Source organism: Orbicella faveolata, unplaced genomic scaffold (genome assembly GCF_042242905.1).
Source record: "Orbicella faveolata isolate gen_17 unplaced genomic scaffold, um_ofav_v1 contig_46, whole genome shotgun sequence".
Lineage (NCBI taxonomy): Eukaryota > Metazoa > Cnidaria > Anthozoa > Scleractinia > Merulinidae > Orbicella > Orbicella faveolata.
Genome location: NW_028301576.1, coordinates 27,176,775 through 27,200,580, shown reverse-complemented (window position 1 = coordinate 27,200,580; position 23,806 = coordinate 27,176,775). Strand labels below are relative to the sequence as shown.

The 23,806-nt window shown below is 40.2% G+C and overlaps 1 long non-coding RNA gene across 1 annotated transcript in view; it reads left to right on the top strand.

The window, feature by feature from the left end:
- Window positions 1-5,892: 5,892 nt before the first annotated feature.
- LOC149099318 (uncharacterized) overlaps window positions 5,893-23,806 on the top strand; it is a 28,205-nt gene continuing 10,291 nt past the window's right edge. Inside the window, exon 1 of the long non-coding RNA XR_016203583.1 lies at window positions 5,893-6,020. This is a non-coding gene — a long non-coding RNA (uncharacterized LOC149099318). The remainder of the gene's footprint in view (window positions 6,021-23,806) is intronic.

Below are 23,806 nucleotides of genomic sequence, written 5' to 3'. Positions count from 1 at the left end.
TAAAAATCGGCAAGTTTCTACAAAAGCAATCGGTCTCAATTTTTCCAGCAACTGCGCATGCGCTGCATTTAACTGGGTTCTTTCGGTAACAAAGAATAAGTTGACAATTGCTGGGTTCTTTGCATCGTTACCTTTTCTAATATATCTTTGTAATAAAGGACTAAAGCCATCGATACACTGCGTTCGAATATAGAGAAAAATAGGACAGAGAGTGCGGGTTTTGAGTAAATAAAATAATCGCTGGATCGCTCTTTGTTGATGGCATATTTATTTTTGCCAATGTTTTTTCCAATCCTTGTACACGCGCTGAATTGCATCAGCAAAAGCGCGCGCGAAAACCGTGTTCGGCCATCCTAAGGGAGGTCAAGAAATTGACTACATATACTGTTACCGTCGTTTTCACTGCTACGCGACTTACGAAAATCAAAATGCCGTGAAAATAGGCTTCCGACGATTTCCGTCAATCTAACTCCACCCATACCTGCTGACAAATTTGGCGCGAAGTTTTACTCTTCAAACGCTAACGGTTAGGTTATGTGTCACTTTTGATCAATGAAATTCGTCAGCGGGTGTGATTGCAGTTCGATTGACGGAAATCGTCGGAAGTCTATTTTCAAGGTTTTTGATTTTCGGGGAGCATTGAAAACGACGGTAACTCATTTGAACTGTAACTAAAACATGAAACTAAGTGTCCACTTTTCTCTTCCCTTTAGCATTTGTTTTTTTCTCACAAAACAATAAATTATCCGCAATTAGTTTTTACTAGTTATTCCAGTGGTTCACAGGGTAGCGCTTTACTGCCAAATCAGCTATCTTTGTTTTGTTGTTGTTGTTGTTGTTTTTTTTTTTTATCAAAGAAAATTGAAACGCAACAAATACAATCCATGTACATCATTTGTTAACATGTAACAGTCAATAAATCGATTGCATATACTCATTTGAACTGTAACAAAGACATGAAACTAAGTGTCCACTCTTCTCTTTTCTTGGACACTATTTTTCTTCTAACAAAACGATGCGTGGTTCACAGGATAAAAGTTTACTACTATATCAGCTATTTTTGTTTCGTTTTGTTTTGCTTTGTTTTTTTTAACAAAGAAAATTGAACCTGTTTTACAAAAATAAGGGAAACACTATTAAATTCTATTCAATCATGTCAAATGATCATGCCTGGCTGTCTTTCATGGTATTCGTAAACTCTTCAGCAAGAGCCGGGAAAGATTCGTAAACGTAAGAAGATCCAGAATGGGAACACACGTACGAGCCACAACGCGTCTCTGGAGCCCTTCCGATAAACAGATAAAGAGAGACAAATTCTTATCGAGTCACAGGTGATCACATCACTCCCTGTGCCAAAGCGTAGAAACATAGAAAATGCCTTCCCTTCCAAGGACTTGACAAATTTCTTCAAATAGTCGAGACTCTGACGTTCAGCATCGGTTGATGGCTCTCCTTGGAACAGTTTAATTATCTTCTTCGCTGTTGGTCGTTTACTTTCGTACAATTGATCGAGTCCCTCGGGTGTTTGGAAGCTATGATCACACCCTTCCGCCATGTTTTCTTTCCTTGCAGCACTGACCACTTAACGTTCAGCGGCCTTCCGAAAAAAAAAGTCGAGAAAAATTCGGGAAAAAAAGTCGGGGAAAAAAGTCGGCAAAAAAATGAGTACGCAGGAAAAAACGTGGACAAAACTTCAGGGGAGATTTAAAATTGGAAGTGTAATTGAATGGCACTTAATGGGCTCCGTGGAATTGGCCATCGTAAAGAGATTCGAAAGCTTTATGGCGGCCAATTTACACTATCAACCGATTTGATGAAACCAAATTAACTAAAAATGGCTTTGCGGGCCCGAAAAGCTTCCGGGGCTTTCAAGGAACGGGCCCCAACGAATCATTCGCTAAAAGCGAATTGCATTCGCGGTACGCACCCGAATGGCTTTCAAATCCAGTCTTTGAGGCATTTTACTCCCAATACAGGGCTGGAATTCGGGTGGGAAAAAAAAAAAATATTCGAGGAGGGAAGGGATATTTAGAGTGTCCATGTTCCGAGGGCTTTTCCCTTAATTTACTTTATTTACATTTATACATGGCAAAGGTTGTCCATCCCTACACGGAGTGCTGGTACAGGTGCATGTGATAAAGTTGGTATAGTGCAAAGAAATCCTGTGCTGTGCATGGTGCTCTTACAAAACAAAGATAAATAAAATAAATTGTCAAATGTTAAAATGTGTCCGTAGGGCCAGTCTGGAAGGGGTCTCTGGTTCGAACTGGCATATGTTAGATTGCAAGCTGTTTTATTCTGTCATTGTTATTAAGAAGACGCTGTCCTTGTAGATCTCTCCTCCTGTCCCTGGGTTGATGTAGGTTGTCTGTGATCTTGTGTTGTAACTGGAAGGCACCTTAAGGTGAGCTGGGATGGAAATCGTGTTCCTGACATGCAACGATACATGAAAACCTTATATGCGGTGACATTTCCTTCTTAATTCAGGGGGGTGGCCATTCAAGATCGTTTAACAATTGTGTCACAATGAGGAACAAGCCCTATCCAGGACAAAGGGCAACTTGCGTGCATACTCTAGACGACCTTCTCAGAAGTTAGATAGGGACGTGCTAGTACTGGCTCTAGTCCTAGCCTGTGCTCCTTCCGCCTTACCCCGACGCAACCTCAGCGCTCCTTATAGTGTAGTCTCTCAATCAATCAGTCGATCGATCGATCAATCAATCACTCAATCAATATATTTAACGTGGTCGTAAAGAAAGAAGGAGAAAGAAGAAAGAAAAAAAGAAATTATAAGAGCCTTATAAAGGTATATAAATTTAAGTAAATTAAGGGAAGATACGTTTTTTATTGGGGGGGGGGGGTGGGTCGGGGTATTTTAGAAATTTTTTGGGAAAAAAGTCGTGGCCCTCCCACTTCCCAGAATGGATTAATGCATGACCCTTCACAAATACCTACACAAAAACATCTGACCCTCCCCCGACCTCCTCCAAGACAAAAATGACCGGAAGTGAGAATAACTAACCGGAAGTGTTACTCGCATAATCGTGTCTGCGCACAAAGCAGTTAATTGCGTGGTGTGTGATTGCACGGTGAAAACTTGAAAATGGGCAAGGATGTGCGAGGAATAGAAAGAGGAAAATGCGCTTGTGGTGAATGCGAGGATTTCACGAGGTCAGATGGAGCAACTTGCTCAGATTAAGCGATTGTTTGAGGAAAGTGAACCAGTCAGTGGGGATAGTGAGATGTATTAGAAAGTTTTCAGATAAATACATTGTCCGCGAAAAACTTGTGGCAGAGTATGTCGAGCACCTTGCCCAGATAAAAATGCGCAAGGTAAAGAAGAAAGAGGAGACTGAAGGGGAGCGAATGGAATGTCTGAACCAGGAGTACAATGACATTTACTGGGTTGGACTGTACAACTCCGATAAGCTGTCGTCCTTGAGGGCGGACGAGCTATCCTTGTACTTTTCCCATCACAAGATCACCTTCAAAGGGAAGAAAGCTGAAAAGGTCGCAATGATCAAAACGCACATAGGCAGCTTGCTGTACGATTCAATGGAGTGTATGTAGTAGATCGAGTTCTCGGTTCAAGCCTGAGAAGCTTAAATAACGAATCGTCACTGGAGACTGGTTTTACCCCAGAACCCTGCGCGGAAACATTACCGCCCTCAAAATATGGACGAAAGCGGGCACAGGTCGAGAGAGACAACTATGGTAGTTGGTACAAGATAATTTTTTGATGTAATATTTCGACACTTGAAAATAATTTAGATTAATCTTGACTGGTAGCTTTGCTTGTATATGCAAAATTTAGGTTTCTATACACTTCGCAAGAGTGAACTAAGCAACATGGAGTAATTTTTTCCTCGCCAAAAAAAACTGCCCCTCTCCCGGTTGCGAATAAAACAGGTTTGACCCTCCCCAATTTGTACAAAAATTTGCTAATGACCCTCCCCTCCGAAGCCCCGGCCCACCCCCGCCAATTAAAAACGTACCTTCCCTGAGATAAAGAACTAGTTAATATTAAAATATAAGAATCAACAATGTAGTTACAAGTAAAATGTATAAGAAAATACGATCATTAAAAGCAGTAAAAATTGATTAAGGATAGATCCACTTCGCACTTACAGTCCCTTGAGATCTAATGTTTTTAAGTTGATTTTAAAAGTAGTGTACGTTTGTATCTTTCGAGACTCGTCCGGTATAGCGTTCCGTAATTTCGATGCAGCGTATCTCCGTGATCTTAAGCCGAAAGTTCTTGATTTTACTTTTGGAAGGTCCAGTATTGTGGTGCCCCTAAGATTATAAGTGGAGCACCTTACTGTTATAAGAACACGTAAGCTTGATGGTCCTGCATCCCCGGCCAGTACAATATTTTTGCTAATCGCTGCTCACGAAGACTTGAGAGACCGATACGCTGACAAAGCTCCTCATAAGGCGAGGACTCATCCCTACAAACAAAACGGAACGCTCGTTTCTTCACCATCTGTAACATGTCAGCTGACTTCTTATTACAGAAGTGCCACGTTTCGGAGCGGTAATTAAAGTGTGGTATGAAAGTAGGAAAGGAAGGTCGGAGATAGTCTACATGTGCAAGGTCAGAACGCAGCCGATTTTTCTGTTCTTTTTTCGCAGAGAGGGAGAAAAATAGCTAGCAGTACTTTTGTAGCATTGCGCGATGAGCCCAAAGAGTGTCTGAGTAGGAGGCTAGTGTAAGTCAAGCTGTAAGTCATGATGTAATCTATCCATAGACCCGCTGGTTTGTCGCGAGTTCGTCGAGGTCACAAGAAAGTATTAAGCAGGGGAATTGAAAAAGCATAAACGCAAGGTGGTGGCCCTAGGGAAAAACACGAATAGAGAGACGTTTGATTTTGATTATTTTTCACATCGGTCGCGCACTCGAGAAAAATTACTTGTAGCAAAAAAAAAAAAAAAAAAATAAAAATAATAAAAATAAAAATAAAAATAAACATCTGTTGACAGACTACTCATGGTGGAAAACTTGTTTTTGTTTTTGTTTTTGTTTTTTTTTCCACTTTATAGCTTTTTTCAGCTTAAGGTGAACATCCTCCCGGAATAAAGCTCCAGCGACAAAACCCCCACTGTGCCCCTATACGATATTTATTAGCGTCGTGTTTTCAGAAACAGAAACGGAGGAAAAATAACTGTATATACAGATTTAAACATTTTTCCTTCGAATTTGTAAGTCAAAAATTTAGTGGAAAACCACTGGGGAACATTCTGGACAATCCTCAGTCCGTTACTTGGTAAAAAACTGCACTTTCGTAGTTTTATATGAAAGAATTCACTTTCATACGAAATCTTCCTTTTTTCTTTCTTCCAAGACTCTTCTTTTTCTTTGTTTGTTTTTCTTTTTAGACGGACACCAGTAAAGACTAAGTCGGCTCTGGATCATAATAAAGCGTTTTTAGGAGAGCGCGCTAGGAGAGTTTTCTTTTCTATTCAACCTTAAATTCCCAAAATTTGGAAGTGGGGAGAAAAGGTAAGGAAATTTCCCGGGAAATCAAACTTTCCAAAAAAAAAAGCGGAAATTATTGAATTTGCGCAAAGCGAACCATTCAACAGAAAATACCGGAAGGAAAATCAAATTTAGGACAAAATTCCGGGTAAGAAATTTTCGAAGATTTGGATACACCTCGCGAGGTTGTTCTTTTGTTCCCAAATTTCAGAAAATGCTCTTCCATTCGTCGATGGAAATTTCCAGAAATTCAAACCTGAATTTTTCACCGAATGGAAATTGCCATTGGTTTCAGTGTGGTACGTGCTTTTTTAATCATTTTTCTAATTACCATTCAGTTATTCTTATTAGCATATAAAAAACGGGTCATACGAATTCACTCTAATGAGTTGCGTGACGAGTTGTGCAATTCACGGTTGTTCGGATAACATGCGTGGGATCTGGGTATAAGTCTCGATCCAGGACACGAAATTTGACACTGTTTTCAGCTGAGTTCACATGGACAACAAGAGCTCGTATGTTGGCAGATTTTGGCGTTCAGGTGAGTCGCTCTCTGTCTCCTTTACACCGTGTTCCAGCACTGTTACATCATACTAAGAGAACTATATCAAACCTTGCTTGTTTTTACCCGACCTGTACTGTTTTAAGTACCGCTATACACCAGAGGCTGCACTCCACTCGTCAAAACGGCAACCGAAGGTTGTTCAAGCCGTTCAAGAGCTTGACTTATGCTTTAGCTTGCTATTTATTGCTAACTTAACATTGAAGTTTCTTTCATTCCTAAAGCAATTTGAACCGCGTTATTATACTAATTCTCTTGCTATGCAGTTCGTAGACAAAAAACACCCCGCCAACATCTCTAATTTGTCGTGCTCAGCTGTTACGGCAGTTGTTGTTGTTCTGGTGTGAACATTTGCACGTTTTCATTTCACAGACTTATAAGCTTACTCGTGCTTTACTTTTGAACTACCTTAGTCCGGAAAAGTTCAAATGCAGAAGTCGCGTTCTACAGTTTATACTCGGAGTAACTTCAGAATACCCGGCCACTTTATATTCATAGCTATTCTCGGACACTTGGGTATCATGGCATAATTCTGCTGAATGTGAAGCGTTCCCATTTCAATTTATCTTCCAGCTAAAGCATGTATGGTCTCTCGCAGGGGTGGGCTGTCCGACATTTGGTTTGCGTGGCGTAGTCACACCCTTTTTTTTTATATATATAAGAATATTTATTTTCCGGTCAACTCTAGGCTGAATATTCTTATGTTTCTGTTGATTTTATGGTGAGAATAGTTTCGTGAATACTCTTAGATTGTAGCACATAACATCTGTGTTTTTATCGACTTTGATCACGGGACTATCACTCTTCGATGGCATTCAAGTAATAAGGCCTGATATGATACACATAGTATCTTACAGAAGTGTTATTAGCATCAAACACATGGCTAGTGCTGATTTTGCTGTTTTTTTTTTTTTGGGGGGGGGGGGCTGGTTTTGCAGTTTAGAGAAAGGGAGAAGTTTGTACTGTTCACCTAAAAACATAACTGCATCATGTTCACAAATTCTCAACACACACAATTATATTATAAATTTTTTAATAGGTGGGTTCACAGTTATGTAGTGAGTAGACCTTGAATAAGTGAAGAACTCAAGTATCATGTATCATTACTTGGGTCGATAAGAGTTCATATTTAAAATTCTAAGTATACTTCAAGTGACAGAGCAATTCATGAGCTGCCCTGGATTTGCTACTCTTCGAAACCATTGAATTTAAGTTACTACTAAACAAAGCAAAAGCATGGTTGTGCCGAATATCCTGGGACTGTATGGCTGTGTTAATTTAATTATAGAAAATGTAACAGGGAGCACACAGACACTAACATTACAATTACTCCATTCATGTTCCAACCCACGGAAAGTAGGGCTTATAAATAGAGGATATTACACGGTGGCGAGAAGATATGAATTTTATGTTTGAGTGGAGTGTGATATCGTTCTTGTCACGGGAACATAAAATTCATGTCTTTGAGCTAACGTTTAATATTCCTTTCATTATAGACATACTGATGACACTGTTTTTGACAATTTTCCGAAGATTTCTGACCACTTTGTGAAGATTTCTGAAAATTCTCCAAAACTTGTCCGAAGGTCACATGAATGTTTCCAAACATTTTTTGAAATATTTCCCAAGATTACTGAAGATTTTCAAAGATTGCCGAACATTGCAGAAGACTTTCAAGGACCAATAAATTTAAGTACAATTTAAGAGACAATCTTGATATCAGTGAAATCATCAACATCTTCACTAGCGAGGATGTGGTAAATGCATCACCCGAGTCCGGGATGTGGTTTCGAATGAATTTTACGAGTGGTGTATTTTCCAGTGAAACACCCGTGTCTATATAATAATGATTGTTATTAAACTGATTGAAAGTTGGGGTTTTCCGTTTTCTGTCTTTCTTTTGCTTGAAAGCCGGAAGAAGTATAAAAATGATATGCATGTTGTACTTGTGTGTTCTGATAAGCTGAAGAAAAATGCATTTGATTGACATTCAATTCACTGAAATTGTTTTGATAATGCTTAAGTAGGCTGGTAAGGACGGTTGAGTGTGACTTGAAAGTGTACTTCAGCTCTTTCGAAAAAGTTGCATTGCCACAACTACAAAGTAGCCTACCCTACAAAGTAGGGTTGGGTAGGGTAGACATCCTAGACTGATATCATGAGGTGGACACAGTTGAACCTCAATTATCAAACCTCAGTTAGGTGGACTTGTTGGGATTTGGGAAAATAGTCTGGATAATTGAGAGTCCAGATAATAAGAAATGTAAATATTAACGGGATAGAAATGCAAACAAAAGGAATCAGCTGGATGTATCAGAATGACTTTTGACTCTTCACATGCAGTGTTTCAGGGAGAAAATTTTACTTGAGGGCCAAAGTGGCCCCTGAAGATCTTTTTTAGGGGCCAATTTTTTAGGAAAGGGGCCACTAAATTGAAAGCTACAGAAGGAAAAATGCATCAGGGTACCAAGGAAAATAAAGCAGTTTATTAGGATCTATGATAAAATTTAATAGTAATTGCTTTTTGAAGGGTTTCTTCTCAATAAAGTTTCTTTTGAATCAGATACTAGTATGAAGAATCGTGCATTACAAGAGAACAATCCTTAGGCATACATGATGCAGTCAATGATCAAGGGTTTGCAATGCATTATAGGGTGATTTCAAACACAGTCAGCCATTATATATAAAGAAGTTTTCCGATATGAGAAAATCAATACAGCAAAGCAAAAGGACGGATTGACTTCTTTTCTTATGTTGAATGTTTTAGAAGCAAAGATCTTTGAATATGATTTTTCTAGAAGGACATAATGTGTGACAAAATAACTGTTACTGATCGTCAACACAGAGAAATGTAGTCGCCATTATGCCATAATATGGTGACTAAACCAGAATTTTTGGTCGCCAAGGATGAACTGCTTGTTGCATTGGTGAACGTATCAATCAGAATTTTGAGCCCTGGGATGGCTTTTAAAATATTATGCCTGTGTTAAGCCTGCAGTCTTTGTTGTAAATGAGAAAAGACAATTGCCTGCAGAAATACTAGGCTTTAATCACCAAATCTCTGTCCTTACAAAAGATGGCGGCCAACTGTAACCACAAGCATTGCAGGCTCGCACAAGAAAGCTGAACATACTACATGTATGACACAATGAATTATAATGTAACGCAAAAATTCGCAGTGTTCAAGTCACGCAAAAACTCGCAGTGTTCAAGTGTCTAGAGGGCCTTCAAGAGGGCCTTTTGCAATGTCATTTACACCACATTCACGCTGTCCTTTAAAGATGAAGTCTAACTATAGGACGACGAACTCGTTGGGAGCGACGTACAGGTTCTGAATTCAGTACTGGTGTAAGTTCAGGTTCAAGTTCAGGTTCGGGCACAGACAATGGTTCTGCATCAGGTGTAACACTCACGTGTGTCAAGGGGCAAGTTCTCTGCTTCCTCTGGAATACATTCTGGTGCTGGCTGGGCCTCGACAACTTCCATGTGGCCCTTGGGTGCAAGGTGCTTTGTGGCCACTGTCATCTCCCTACCGTCAGGATAGCGCACATGCGCATAGTGAGGGTTTGCCTGGAGTAGTTCCACTTCATCGACCAAAGGGTCCATCTTACTTATGCATACCTGGCGTTTAATGTACACTGGGCCAGGTGTAGCTAGCCAGGTGGGAATGGAGGCGCCAGCTGACGATCGGCGTGAGAAACCAAAGAATCGTTCATGAGGAGTTTCATTGGTGGCAGTACATAAAAGAGAACGAACAGAGTGTAGCACATCGGGGAGGACATCCTGCCAATTCTTGAATGGTAGGTTCTTGGATTTCAAACTCATAGTAACTGCTTTCCATATCACACCATTGCATCTCTCTACTTGCCCATTTCCTTCTGGATTGTAACTGGTAGTTCGGCTTGAAGCTACTCCTTTTGAAGACAGGAATTCCCGTAACTCTCTGCTCATGAATGAAGCTCCGCGGTCTGAATGGACATATGCTGGCATTCCAACAAGTGAGAACAGCGATGTAAGGCACTTAATGACTGTGTTCGTGGATACATCAGGACATGGGAAAACAAATGGGAACCGGGAATACTCATCAACAACCATAAGGAAGTTTCCGTTATTTGTCGGAAGAGGGCCTTTAAAGTCGATGTTGATCCTCTCAAATGGCTGAGTGGCTTTGATAAGGGGAACCTTCTCTGGGCGATGGTACTGAGGTTTACATTCACAACAAATAGGGCACCGGCTTGTCATCTTCTTAATCTCATCGAGGGAATAAGGTAAGTTCTTGGTTCGCACAAAGTGGTTTAGCCTGGTGATGCCTGGATGGCAGAGTGCTTCGTGAAGCTTAAAGAGGGAATCTTCAGTGGCCATGGCACACGTAGTCCTGGACAGTGTGTCAGCTGGGACATTATCTCTGCCGGGGCGATAGACGATATCAAAACTGAAGCAGGAGAGTTCGAGTCTCCAACATAGGAACTTCTCGTTCTTTATCTTTCCGCTGTGCTGCTTGTCAAACATGTAGGACACCGATTTCTGGTCAGTTTTCAGGATGAAGTGTCTTCCAGTAAGGAAGTGTCTCCAATGCCTCACCGCTTCTATTATGGCCTGGGCTTCCTTCTCTATGGATGCATGCTTCAGTTCACTGCCTTGAAGAGTTCGCGAGAAGAAGGCGACAGGTTTTCCATTCTGGTTGAGAGTGGCTGCTAGCGCTACTTCGGACGCATCAGTTTCGACTTCAAAGGGAATGGTCTCATCAATAGCGGTGACAACAGCTTCTTCTATTGTCTTCTTGAGACTTTCAAATGCTTCAACAGCTGGCGGAGGCAGACGGAATGACCTGCAAGAAGCAATTGGCTTGATTCGATCCGAGAACCTTGGGATCCATTGTGAATAATAGGAGAATAACCTGAGACACCTGCTCATGGACTTTGAGTCATGTGGAACGGGGAGTTCATGCAGGGGCCGTAGACGATCAGGATCCGGCCGTATGGTACCCTCCTCGATGATGTATCCGAAGACGGGGAGACGCCGGGTTGAGAAGATACACTTTTCAGTGTTATAACAGAGGTTCTTGCGTTTGGCAGCTTCAAGAAAATGTTCCATGTTAGTGTCATGGTCCTCTTGGTCCTTGCCGCAAATAGTAACGTTGTCAAGGTAAGGGAAGCTGGCCTCAAGATCATTCTCATCTACAAACTTCATCATCTCTCTCTGAAAACAGGCTACTCCATTGGTGACCCCAAAAGGCAGGCGAGTGAACTGATAGAGATTTCCTCGAGCTTCAAAGGCTGTGTAAGGCTTGTCTTCCTTCTTAAGCGGTACTTGGTGGTATGCACTACGTAGGTCGATTGTGCTAAATACTCTGTACTGGGCCATCTTGTTGACCATGTCGCTTATTCTGGGCAATGGGAAAGCATCTAGAAGTGTGAACCTGTTAATTGTTTGCGAGTAGTCGATCGCTAGCCTCTTCCTGTGATTCTCGTCTTTAGTCACTACGACTTGTGCCCGCCATGGTGAAAGGCTTGGTTCAACGATGCCTTCTTTGAGTAATCTTTTCACTTCCTGGTCAATAAAAGCGGAATCCTCTTGGCTGTATCTTCGAGACTTTGAGGCAATTGGATGGCAGTCTGCAGTCAGATTCGCAAATGGCTCAGGTGGGTCTATATTCAGTTTACTAAAACCACAGACGGCCAAAGGTGGTTCAGAGCCCCCGTAATGGAAAGTGACGCTTGAATGCTGGGATTGGAAATCAAGACCAAGGATTAGGTCAGCACAAAGTCCAGGCAAGACGGACAGTTTGTAATCTGCATATTTACGTCCTTGGTAGGAGAGATCAGCGACACAGGTACCGGTGATACTAACTGTACAAGATGCTGATGTAGCCATGGATACTGTACCAGATGAAGGATGAATGGTAAGAGCTACAGTGCAGCTCAGATATAAGCGAACTACGCATACGCGTATCATACGAGCGTATTTTGCGTATACGCGTATGTCAATACGCGCACATATACGCGTATGTCAATACGCGCATATATACGCGTATATACGCGCGTATATGTCTCTTTGTTATGCATTCCCACAAGTTTCTTTATGTGAAGCATTGTTAGTCAAACAAAGGACATTATGTTTCTTGAGAATGAAAATGGCTTCAAAGCGAAATTTGCATATTGTTAAAACGTCAGCCGGTCAATAAAAGCTATCATATTTCGATCACTTCGCAAATTCACCGACAAACTACCGTTTATCAACACTTGATCTTAAGCTACTAAAAATGGGCAGAAAATTGATACAGTCGCTTGAACTCCCCATTTTAACACGTGAACTTTATGTTCTTACAAGTAAAGATCTGTGTTTCGGCACGTGTCGGCAAGTCGTTTGCGAAATGTTTATTGTCTGAATTAGCGTTCTGAAGATCCTAGTCGAAAAAATGATATCTCCGGTTATATTTGACACAGATCATGCATTCAAATGGTAAAATACCCTTTCCTTGACGAAAAAATTGTTTATCAAAGTTTCTATGGTGCGCCGCTCACGTTTAGTTATTTTTTCTTCAAGGAAAAGTTGTGTGTTTCGGCACGCGTCGGCAAGTTGTTTGCGAAGCGTTTATTGTCTGAAGATCCTCGTTGAAAAAATGATATCTCCAGTTTCATTTGACACAAATCGTTCATTCAAACGGTGAAATGCTCTTCCCTTTACCAAAGAATTGTTTATCAAGGTTTCTATGGCACACTGCTCAAGTTTAGTTATTTTTACGTCGTGTGTTCGGCAGGCGTCGTCAGGTCGTTTCCGAGATGTTTATTGTCTGAAGCGTTCCGAAGACATTGTCGAAAAAATGATATCTCCGGTTATATTTGACACAAACCGTTCATTCAAACAGTAAAATGCTCTTTCTTTAGCCAAACAATTGTTTATCAAAGTTTCTATGGCGCGCTGCTCACGTTTAGTTATTTTTTCTTCAAGGAAAAGTTCTGTGTTTCGGCATACGTCGGCAAGTCGATTGCGAGATGTTCATTGTCTGAAGCGTTGCGAAGACGTTGTCGAAAAAATGATATCTCCGGTTCTATTTGACACAAATCGTTCATTCAAACGGTAAAATGCTCTTTCTTTAGCCAAAGAAATGTTTATCAAAGTTTCTATGGCGCGCTGCTCACGTTTAGTTATTTTTTCCTCAAGTAACAGTTCTGTGTTTCGGCATGCGTCGGCAAGTCGCTTGCGAGATGTTTATTGTTTGAAGCGTTCCGACCTTGTCGAGAAAGTGATATCTCCGGTATCTGACACAAACCGTTCATTCAAATAGTAAATTACTCTCTTCCTGACAAAAGAATTGTTTATCGAAGATTCCATGGTGTGCCGCTCACATTTTGTTATTTTTAATTTCTTCGAGGAAAAGTTGTGTGTTTCGGCACACGTTTCCAAGTCGCTTGCTTGGACCGTGTGATGAAAGATGTTATCTTTCGGTTGTGATGTTTGCTCCATGAAGATGGGATTGTTGAAGCGTGTATCCCCGGTTCTATTTGACAAAAAAAAAAAATAGTAAATTTTTGATTTAACGGCAAAATACTCTCTCTTTTAATCAATATTCAGTCAGTTAATTTTCAGTCAAGTGCCCAATTGCAAAATGTTAGTTTCAGCTAACATTTTGCTTAGTCTGTAGGCATACGCACGTATACTGTATACGCGTATTCAAAATAAAGAAAACGCTCTCTCGCTCTGTGGTAAGCTGTCAAGCCATTGAAAACAACAATGACCTGATAAGAAAAGAAGAAAGAAAGGTTAGCTCATACATACTAATCAGGCATACGCGTATATGCTGTATACGCGTATGTGCGTATATGCATACGCGTACGTGCGTATATGCATACGCGTATACGCGTATTGGGCTGACGCACATTACGCATATATTTTGGTTCGGATATATCTGAGCTGGACTGTACCCTCTCCACCAACCTTGGGTGAATAAAGCTTTCAGTGCTACCACTATCAAAGAGGGCTTTGACCTCCAGTCCTTGGATGATTACAGTTCCTGAAGACTTTGAAAGGGATTCAGGGGCACCAACTGTGGCAAGTGTAGGAGACCAGGCTGCAGCAGAAACTTTATTCTTGCTCATCTTCTTTCCATGGCAAACTTTTGCAAAATGGCCCTTCTTCTGACAATTAGAGCAAACTGCATCACGGGCAGGACATTTTGAACGAGGATGGTTGCTGTTTCCACAGAAGAAACGAGTAGTCGCTTGAGGTGAGCCATTTGATCCTACCGCAGCTAGCGTGCTGGGATCTATCTGTTCCTGATCCACCGTAGTGGTGGGTGGAATGGCTGCATTGACAGATGAAGGAGGGCCAGAGTAGGACTTGGAATTACGCATAGCCAATTCCAGAGCACGAGCTTGATCAAATATGGCCTTCAAATCTAGCGTATTATTCTCCAGTAACCTCTGGCGGATTGAAGGTGACCGTAAATGAGAAAAGACGATTGCCTGCAGAAATACTAGGCTTTAATCACCAAATCTCTGTCCTTACAAAACATGGTGGCCAACTGTAACCACAAGCATTGCAGGCTCGCACAAGAAAGCTGAACATACTACATGTATGACACAATGAATTATAATGTAACGCAAAAATTCGCAGTGTTCAAGTCACGCAAAAACTCGCAGTGTTCAAGTGTCTAGAGGGCCTTCAAGAGGGCCTTTTGCAATGTCATTTACACCACAGTCTTGTAAAAGGAAAGGGCCAGATTGGCCGTTTTTTCGTTTTTGTAGAGGCCATCTCTGATTGTAATGTGGGATTCCCGCAATGGCGCGCTCTGGCCTAAACACTGCATGTGCATGAATTTTGAAAGCGAAACAAATAACACACTATTTTTGCAGCCTTCTGAAAGGATTATTGAGCACTTTGCAACTTTATGTTGTCAAGAAAGCAGCTACTTAGCATTCCGGTATAGAAATTAGGACCAGTGCAAAAAGTCTGGATAATTGAATAGTCCAGATAATCGAGGTGTGACTGTATTTGTTTATTAGAAACTCTTTGTTGTGTCCATCAGTATATGTTTGCTGTTAGCAATGTATAGAGGAGACAATTATTTTGCCAAAAAACAATTTCAATAAAGGTGTTACTGTAGTGAAACATTCACATCCTTTAAAATCATCTGGACAAAAGATAGTATGGTCGAGTGTTACTCGAGACAAATTTATGTGACCCCTTATGAAGGAGGTGTCCTAAATTAAAGTTAAGGTTCCAATGTATATCAAAAGAAGCAAATTTATTTCACATACCTTCTCAGTTTTCTTTTTTGTGTTTTCCATCTGTGCATGGACAATACACTTTGGGAGGCACTCATGGAACCAGGCTAATGATGGAATGTACTTAGCCCACACATTGCCAACCAAAACAATCAACTCTTCAATCAGGGTAGACTGGTCTTCAGCACTTGGGAGAAAGGTTGAAAATTGCACCTGTTTCGCATCAGCTTTGGGGGATGAATTAGGAAGAAGGTTAGATGAAATTCTATTCTTGAAGCAAACACGCTGAAACATGTGATGATCTTTGTTTCTGTTGGTCAAAGTCATCTGTCCAGGTAGCATTCTCATGTCAACATTGTCACCAGTGAAAGAATAACCTGGGTGCATGGTGGCTGTAAGATTTTGTAATTCTTCATACAACTGTTGCACTAACTCACACTCTTCCCCACCTTCTAACATAGTTATACAAAACAATCTTACCCAAACTTAATAAGTAAATAAGAGTTTCTAGCCGCTATCTTTGTAGCTTACAGGAGCCAAGCACGACTGTATGGAGATAGCACATACGAAGGAACTGGTTTGAACTGGTTTGCTGGGTGGTGTTTCACGGGTGGTGGTCAACTTCTTTTGAAACGAAAACAGTGTCGGCTGTGATTTTGGCTTCACAGTGTTCACTTTTTTCGAAGATTTGCCATGCTTTCTTTGTCTTTGTCATTGGCTTTCCACTTATTTATGATGGGAACAAAGTGATTGGGCTCATACCAAGTTCCAGGGCAATTGTCAAAACCTCCTGCTCTTGACCATAGAATGTTTACTTGGCCCAGTGGTATTTCTGATTCAAGCGACAATCTTGGAATCACAATTCTGTGCAACAACTTTCGATAGCGGAAATTAACATCGGGGTAAACAGAACAAAGTGGCCGTGATATTACAGAGGCTAGTGCTAAGAGATTCAAGAAAGACGACCATTTCCCAACAGTACATGTAGACAATGCTTGAACTTTCACTGCCTCGCACTTGTCCTGAGTTTCTGAAAACTTCTTTTCTGCTTGACGTTTAAGTGTGATTGAAAACGGTGTTTCCACAGAGATGTTGGTATCGCCAGACGTTTCACAAAAGACTGGATGCTCGGCATAATATTTTGAATTAAAAAACAATTCGCCAGCTACAAGAAGTCGTAGCAACAATGTCAGTGACTCATCCCCACAAAGAGCAATGGACGTTACATTGTACAGACAATCACCATTATCACTGGCTTTGACAGCAACTACTTCTTTACCTCTGTTAAAATCGCTTGGAATCAATGCTGATGCAAAAACATCCTCTGGAAGCTGTCCCGTTACGATATCGGGAACAAGCAAATTTAGTTCTTTAAAAGCCTCCTGCTTGATGTTAAGCAGCCCTTTGGCATCCTCTTCATTACTACAGAGAGAAGTTTGGAAATATTTTAAATCTTCCTCGCTTGCTAATTTGTTATGCATGATGATTTACATTGTCTCGCACGTGTTCTCTCGGAAACCGGCGGAAACCCAAACGGAAACCACGTAAATATGTGAAAATCAAACACTTCGTTCCAGAGGTCTTTTTGCAAAATTCTGCGCCCGCGGTACCAAGGGAATAGCTGTAATGGCGTCAAAAATATCGTGGACAGAAGTTGGTAGAATTTGGAGGTAAACTCACTTTGTTTATGTGATTTGGCCCATTTTTTTTTACGACGAAAGCAAAGCAAGACGAGACAAAATGTTTGTTTTACCTTTAATCTTCTAATTTAAATCTAAATCATAGAAAAATCTGGTTGCCACATTGGCGACTAAACCAGAATTTTTAGTCGCCAAAGAGAAAATGTTAATCGCATTGGCGACCGTATCGGTCGCAATTTCGAGCCCTGTTATAGCATTCATGGTTTCATTAAATATTGACACTAGCTGGCACCCAGCATCTAACATAGGAACTGTAACAGTCTCTTTGTCTTCAGAACATTTCTCTTTTGTGAATCATTCGCAACTGCTTCTTCCAGAAATTGTAAATAAATGGGTGCCCTGATTTTCATTTCATCGTGAACAGCTTCCCATGTGAATTTTGTCAGGTCGTCAGGGATGATTTTCTCAGCACAGATGGGTTTGATGTGGAACACAGTCCAGCTATTTCTGAAGTAACCTCTTGGCAGATCAATTTCACTACTTCCTTCTTCACATCAGTCATTGAAACAAATGCTCTTGACATAGATGGAATGTCTCCCAAAGCAAGTTGTCTTCCATATGTTTCAAAGGTCACAGTAAGCTTAACAACCCTCGAAGGAGAATTTGGGTATTGAAGGGCAATTCCACATGAGACAACTAAAAAGTGAAAATTTTCATATCCTATTCCCCTTATTTAAACTTATACTAGCAGATAGCTAATATACTGAGCTGTTTAGAATTACCAACTTTTTGCACTTATTGACCACACCCACTTGCTGGGAAGCTTTGGAATTTGGGATGTTTGAATACCATTATTTTGAAAATTCTTGAAGGGAACATAAAGAAAGTAATTTGAAAACACTACCATTATCTACAAAGTCATTGGGGTATGTGTGGTTAGAATTAACCTTAAGCAATCATGGGGCTATGAATAATTTCCCATGTACTTGACTTGTTCTGGGAAAAAAGTATTTAATTTGTGTTGCAGACATTACGTAATGTCCGCAACGTTAAGGCTTTTGTTTTCAATTTTTGAAAAGGATTTACACTACTTTCAGGAACTATTCAAGCTGCTCTTTTAGTTTGATATTAGCATTATTTTAGTGAAAAAGGTTGGCCAGACAGGTTTTCTGTGTCCAGAAATTAAGGTGGCTAAAGCGTTGCGGACATTACATTACGGACACAACAAAATCTTTATCTTACTTTTATGACAAATAATAGAGCTCTGAAAAGAATATGATTTATTTTAAGTATCAGTTCCAACACTAAGCAATTCAAATGAACCTTTTTCATTTTAAAGAATCAATGTCGATGTTAAATACTATGACTTAAATCAGTGTCAATTACCAATAATATTTATCATAACAGCACAATCAAACTAAAAGTTTTATACCAAATGTTTTCAAGCAGCAGTTACTTGATTAAATTCAAAAGCTTCAATTAATTACTGACATATCTTCCCATTGGTTTAACCTGTCCAAAATAATTGCATAAGACCAGTAATCTTGTCCAAACAAGCTCACACAAGACTTTGCAACTGTCTGCCACTTTGAGGTTTCAGTATCTCAGATGAAATCAACAGGTGTAAGTGAATATCTTGTCTATATCATTCTGCAAGTGCTCAGAAAGAACAAAAGGGCCCGTGTTTTCAAGTGCAATGGGACCAAAAGAACACACAAGACAAATGGACATTATCAATGTCATCCCGGCCAGGCCAAACATATCGATCAAAAACCCTGTGCAAGAATTTAAATTTGACAAGCTGGTTGGCAATGCTGAGAGCCCTTCCTATGTAATACTTGTTCAAGTAATTGACAGCATAGTACTCCTCCAGTACTATGGCTGGCAGAGGTATCTCATGCAGAATTCCCCTGTGCAGGCTAAACAGCATACATTCCCTTAAATGAGGGAAACATTCCTCTTTGATCATTGGCCCATACCCTGCCAAACATCTTGCATAGAGGCAAGTGTACACACCACAATCATAGCCATTGGTCTGCTGAGGAATGTCATCTTTGCTGTTGCAAAAGAAAGCCCACTCGTCCAGGTTACAGCTAACATCAACCGCCTTCAGGACAGAGCCCATCTTATCAAGTACCTTCTGCGTTGTGGGTTTCACAAAGTCACCTGCTACACTATCTAGTGCAATGACCATTTTCTTCTTTGGTAGAACCACTACAAGAAACCAGTGCTTTGAATGTGTTGTGTTGCAAGGTAGCAGGATCAGATCCTGTATGAATGGTGATTCATCTTGTTGCAAGTGTCTAGCTACAAGTAGAGTCTGGCCCTTTTCAAATATCTCCCAGGACAAAGGTTTTACTTTCACATTTTTGCCTTCACTAGCAGATTGGATCAACTTAAAGTACTCATCTATGACAAAATTTGTCAGCCACTTGTCCTGTGGGTTGTCCTCATTGCCCACCAAGCTCTGCAAGTCATTCAGTGATATCAGCTTACTTCCAGAAAAGACTGTAAGACCTCTCATGATTGCTTGAACTTGAGTGCTTAAATAATAAGGAAGACTGAATGACAAGTTTTTTGTGAACAAAGAGAGGAGCTCATCAGGGATGCCCTGCCTGACATCACAATCTTTAGAGTGAGATTTTATGTTGGTAGTACTGAGGCTTTGTGTTGGAACTGCTCTGACAAACTCAACACAATCTTCACCATCGTCACTTTCTTCTTCCATATCGCTTTCACTGATTTCTCCACTGGGAGACTCAGAGTCAGAATCACAGACTGCCTTCCCCTCTTTCAATCGGTGTTTGTTTACATTTGTCTTCCTGCTGGGATCTTCATCCTCATTGTAGTCACTGATTTCTTCACTAGGTGAATTGGAAACAGAGTTGTCACATTCATAGGGGTAGACATCTGGAGGTCTGTTCTCCATTTGTGACTGGAAAGAATATAGGAAGCAACTCAAGGAGTTACGTCCAGGTTCTATGCAGTGGAATCTTGAAATTCCAGGGATGGGCAATGCTTCACTGAAGCATTTCTCAAGATGAAGTGAATCTGAGATATCATTCATCTCCTTTTGCTTAAGAGGTGAAACAGTCACTGATGATTGAAGACTGTTGGCAACTTGAAAGAATGACTGAGCATCATCAACAACAATAGGTGATTTCCTAGTCATCACTGCGTTCCACACAAGGCGCTTGACTGTGCCACCTATCCCATCTACCACCCCTTTTCCATGAGAAGTTGCAAAGAAGTTCCACTGGATGTGGACAGTCTTGCAAAGTGTTTGAACAAAATCAGCCATGTACTTGTTTTTGAACTGGGAACTAGGCCGGTCAGAAAATACATAGACTTGTTTGACATTTGGGTGCCTTTTCTTCACAAAGTTGTCAATAACTCGAGACATGAACACTGCCACTGCTTTCTTGTCATGCGCCATTTCGTCAGACACCATACCATGAGACTCGCACACATTATCCTCACCACCAGTTCCTTTTGTCCAAACAGCTACAGTGAAGAGTGTTACCTGCTCCTGGTGCCAGTGTGCTGATTGTATTTCATCTTGATACCTGCAGGCATAGTTCTCTGCAAAATCTACTTGGACAACAGCCTCCTCCTTGTCAAGATTTGTTAGCTTCTCTTGAAAGTAACTTGATTGCTGTCTTTTGATAAAGACATGCTGAAGGAATGAAGGAATCTTATTTTGAAGTGATTCAACTACATCACTGATGGTGCCTTCTTTAAAGATCTTCTTCATCTTTCTTACCACCTTTGTGGCATTTGAGCTTTTCTTACTGGCTGATGGCACAACAACTTCAACACGCTCCCACTCATACCACATGGCTGACTCTTCTAGAGCTGTTTCCTCTATTAAGGTATCAAGCCAGTTGGAGCACTTATTGCATTTTCCAAGCATGCACTCTTCATTACCTGAACTGCACACCAAATGGTCCACAAAATTTCCAGAGTAACTTGGAAATTCAAGAATCTTTTTGCTTAGGCAATCACAAATTAGCTTAATATTTTCATGGTATTGGCACATGCAAATATTTCTAGACATGTTGGAGGAAAGGAAAACATTGCTTGGGCATAGAGAGCTAAATTTACTCAGACCAATTTTAACTACTGGGTTTTCCTTTAGAAAAATAGCATGACCTTCCTTCAAGGAGAATAACAGATGTCTCTTTTGCAAGTGCTCTTTCCTGCCATTCTGCCAGCTAACAACAAAGTCCTTTCTTCCAGGTGACTGTCTGGAAATAGAATCAAGCAAGTAAAATGACTGGACTTTCTTTGTGACTTCTGGCGACAGGCGCTTATTCCCATTGCTGAAGTGCTTTTTCTTTTTTGTGGAGAGGTTAATACCTGTTGAAGAGGTTAATTTCACTATAACAGCCTTTCTCTTCCTTGGGCTTTTAGGCAAGTGTGGCTTTACTTTTTCTAAAGCTTTTCCTAATGCCTGTGGTGTGGCATAAACATTAGCTTCTTCTTGCTCACCAGAGACTACATTTTCCTTTTCTTTTGCTTTCTTCAAGATTCTACTTCTCCTTACACGGTCCCTGTTTAACTTCTTTTGTCGGGCAATTTCGTCTGGACTCTGAACCTTTGGCTTGCTCCTTTCAGCTCTTTTTCTTTCCCTGTCTTTGCTTTTATAGAAATTGTACAACTCAAAATCTTCTTTTACCTTTTTTCGGAAAGTTCTTGACCTTTCGGTACTTGTCTTAGGCATTTTTGTTCAAATGTTAAACTACCATACACTTACATGAATGGCAGAGAAGCTTGCCAGCTTGTCAGTGGTTTTTCAAATTGAGCAAGCTCAAACTGGTTTGTGAGCATGCTCTCTGGAAGAAGGCCACCGACAAACTGCAAATCTTTAGCTTTCCTATTCTGACAAAGGCAGCACAAAGAGCAAGAAGTAAAACTTGAATTCAGGAACAAAATTATAGCAGTTGCCTGAAGTTAGTGCATTTTAGGTTTATTTATCTTAAAAGCTTCAGATTAATAATTGAAAAAGCACGGTTTATTAATTTTTTAGAGAAAAAAATACAGTCTCAAAAACACAAAAAATGTCCGGTCAATTTTCATGCCTCTCAGTATATTAAAAGAAATCAGATTTTATAAGTCTTTAAAATATAATTTCACGCCTGAAATACAGTTTGACTGTGTAGTGTCAGCTGTAGCAGATTTGTACACAGAAAATGAAGAAAAGTAAGTTATTTGTAGCTTTATTTCATAAAATAAAACACTCTAGAACATACAAGAATACCCAGCAACATAAAGGCTCATTTAAAGTATCTTCCCAAAAATGTAATGTCCGCAACAAATTCTTTGTAATGTCTGCGACATCAATTTTTGTTTATAAAGTCAACAAATGAATGCCAAGTTGAATTTTTTCATAGCATTTGGAAAATTCGTCATTAAAAGTGCTCAATTTACATTTTATGCCCTTCTCAAGTCTTTTCAATTCACAGGAAATTAAATTTTAGGAAAGGCACTTGAATAATGTGGTTGTTTTTTGCTGTAATGTCCGCAACAGACCTTCTTCAGTTCACTGCTCAAAGGTCTTGTGAGCAAATTATTTTTTTCCTGGAGAAAATATAAGGGGTCACTAAAGTAATTCAATGCACAAGTTTCAGCAGCTTAGTTGGCTGTATAAAGGTTTGGCAGGAGTTTCAAATTCCAATTTTTGGTTCTAAATGTAATGTCCGCAACGTGGAATCACCCTGAATCACAACCTAGGGATGTGGCAAAATATACATGTAGCTTCATTTCTTTTTCAGAATTAAGCTTAATTTAAATAAAGCACAAAGGCAGATTGCTTAGCTTTGCTAAATAGTTTGCATTAATTTTTTTTCTCTTAAATTCAACAAATGCACCACTAATTGCCAAGTCCAGTCATTTCCATTTGAACAGTAAGAACTTCAAAACAATTATTGAATTTTTAAACTATGACTACAAAATTGCATCTAAGATGAATTGCTTCAGGTCTCAAGGCTGTTTTCCAAACATTTGGTAGACAATGACCAAACAAGTTTCTTGAAAGGACGATCTAATGCAGAAAACATTTGCTTGATTAACAATGTCATCTCATACACAGAATCAAAGAATATTCCCGGGTTACTTCTCTTTGTTGACTTTGAGAAAGACTTTGATACTATTGACTGGGCTTTTGTTGAAAAAACACTCCATCATTTTGGTTTTGGCTCTTCTTTAATTAAGTGGATCAATTTGTTTTGATGTGATATCCAAAGCTGTGTTATAAATAACGGTTGGTCAGCGGGTTTCTTTGAATTAAGTCAAGGTGTAAGGCAGGGGTGTTGGCTATTGCCTTACATTTTTATCTTGTGTGCAGAGGTGTTAGCTACCACCATCCGTAATGATAATGAGGTTAAAGGAATCGCAGTGGGCGGCACTGAATGTAAGCTTAGTCAATATGCAGATGACACCATTCTGATTTTAGATGGCACCCAAAAATCGCTTGAGCACTCGTTTGCTGTATTGGAAAAATTCAGCTAAGTTTTCGGCTTGTAAGTAAATTGTGAAAAAACTGAAGCTCTTTCGATCGGCTCCAGTAAGGGATCAAACCAGATGATATGCTCTGATAAAAATCTTAAATGGGCGGATGGCAAGGTCAAGGCTTTAGAGGTTTGGTTCTGCATTTGTAGGTCTAGTAAGCGTTATAGGCGTCACAGTTTGAATGCACAAGTTTAATCTTACTGGTCGTAAACACGAGAGAAACAAAAGTGACCGTGGGTGCGTGATGTGTGTGTGATTCAACTGGAAAATAAACAAGGCAAAATATTTAAGTACAAAATATAACGACACAAAAAACTGACAACGGAACAAAAGTAAGAATTTGTACTTCAGGGCTCACACAATAGTGAAGCACCTAAGGAAAAAATGC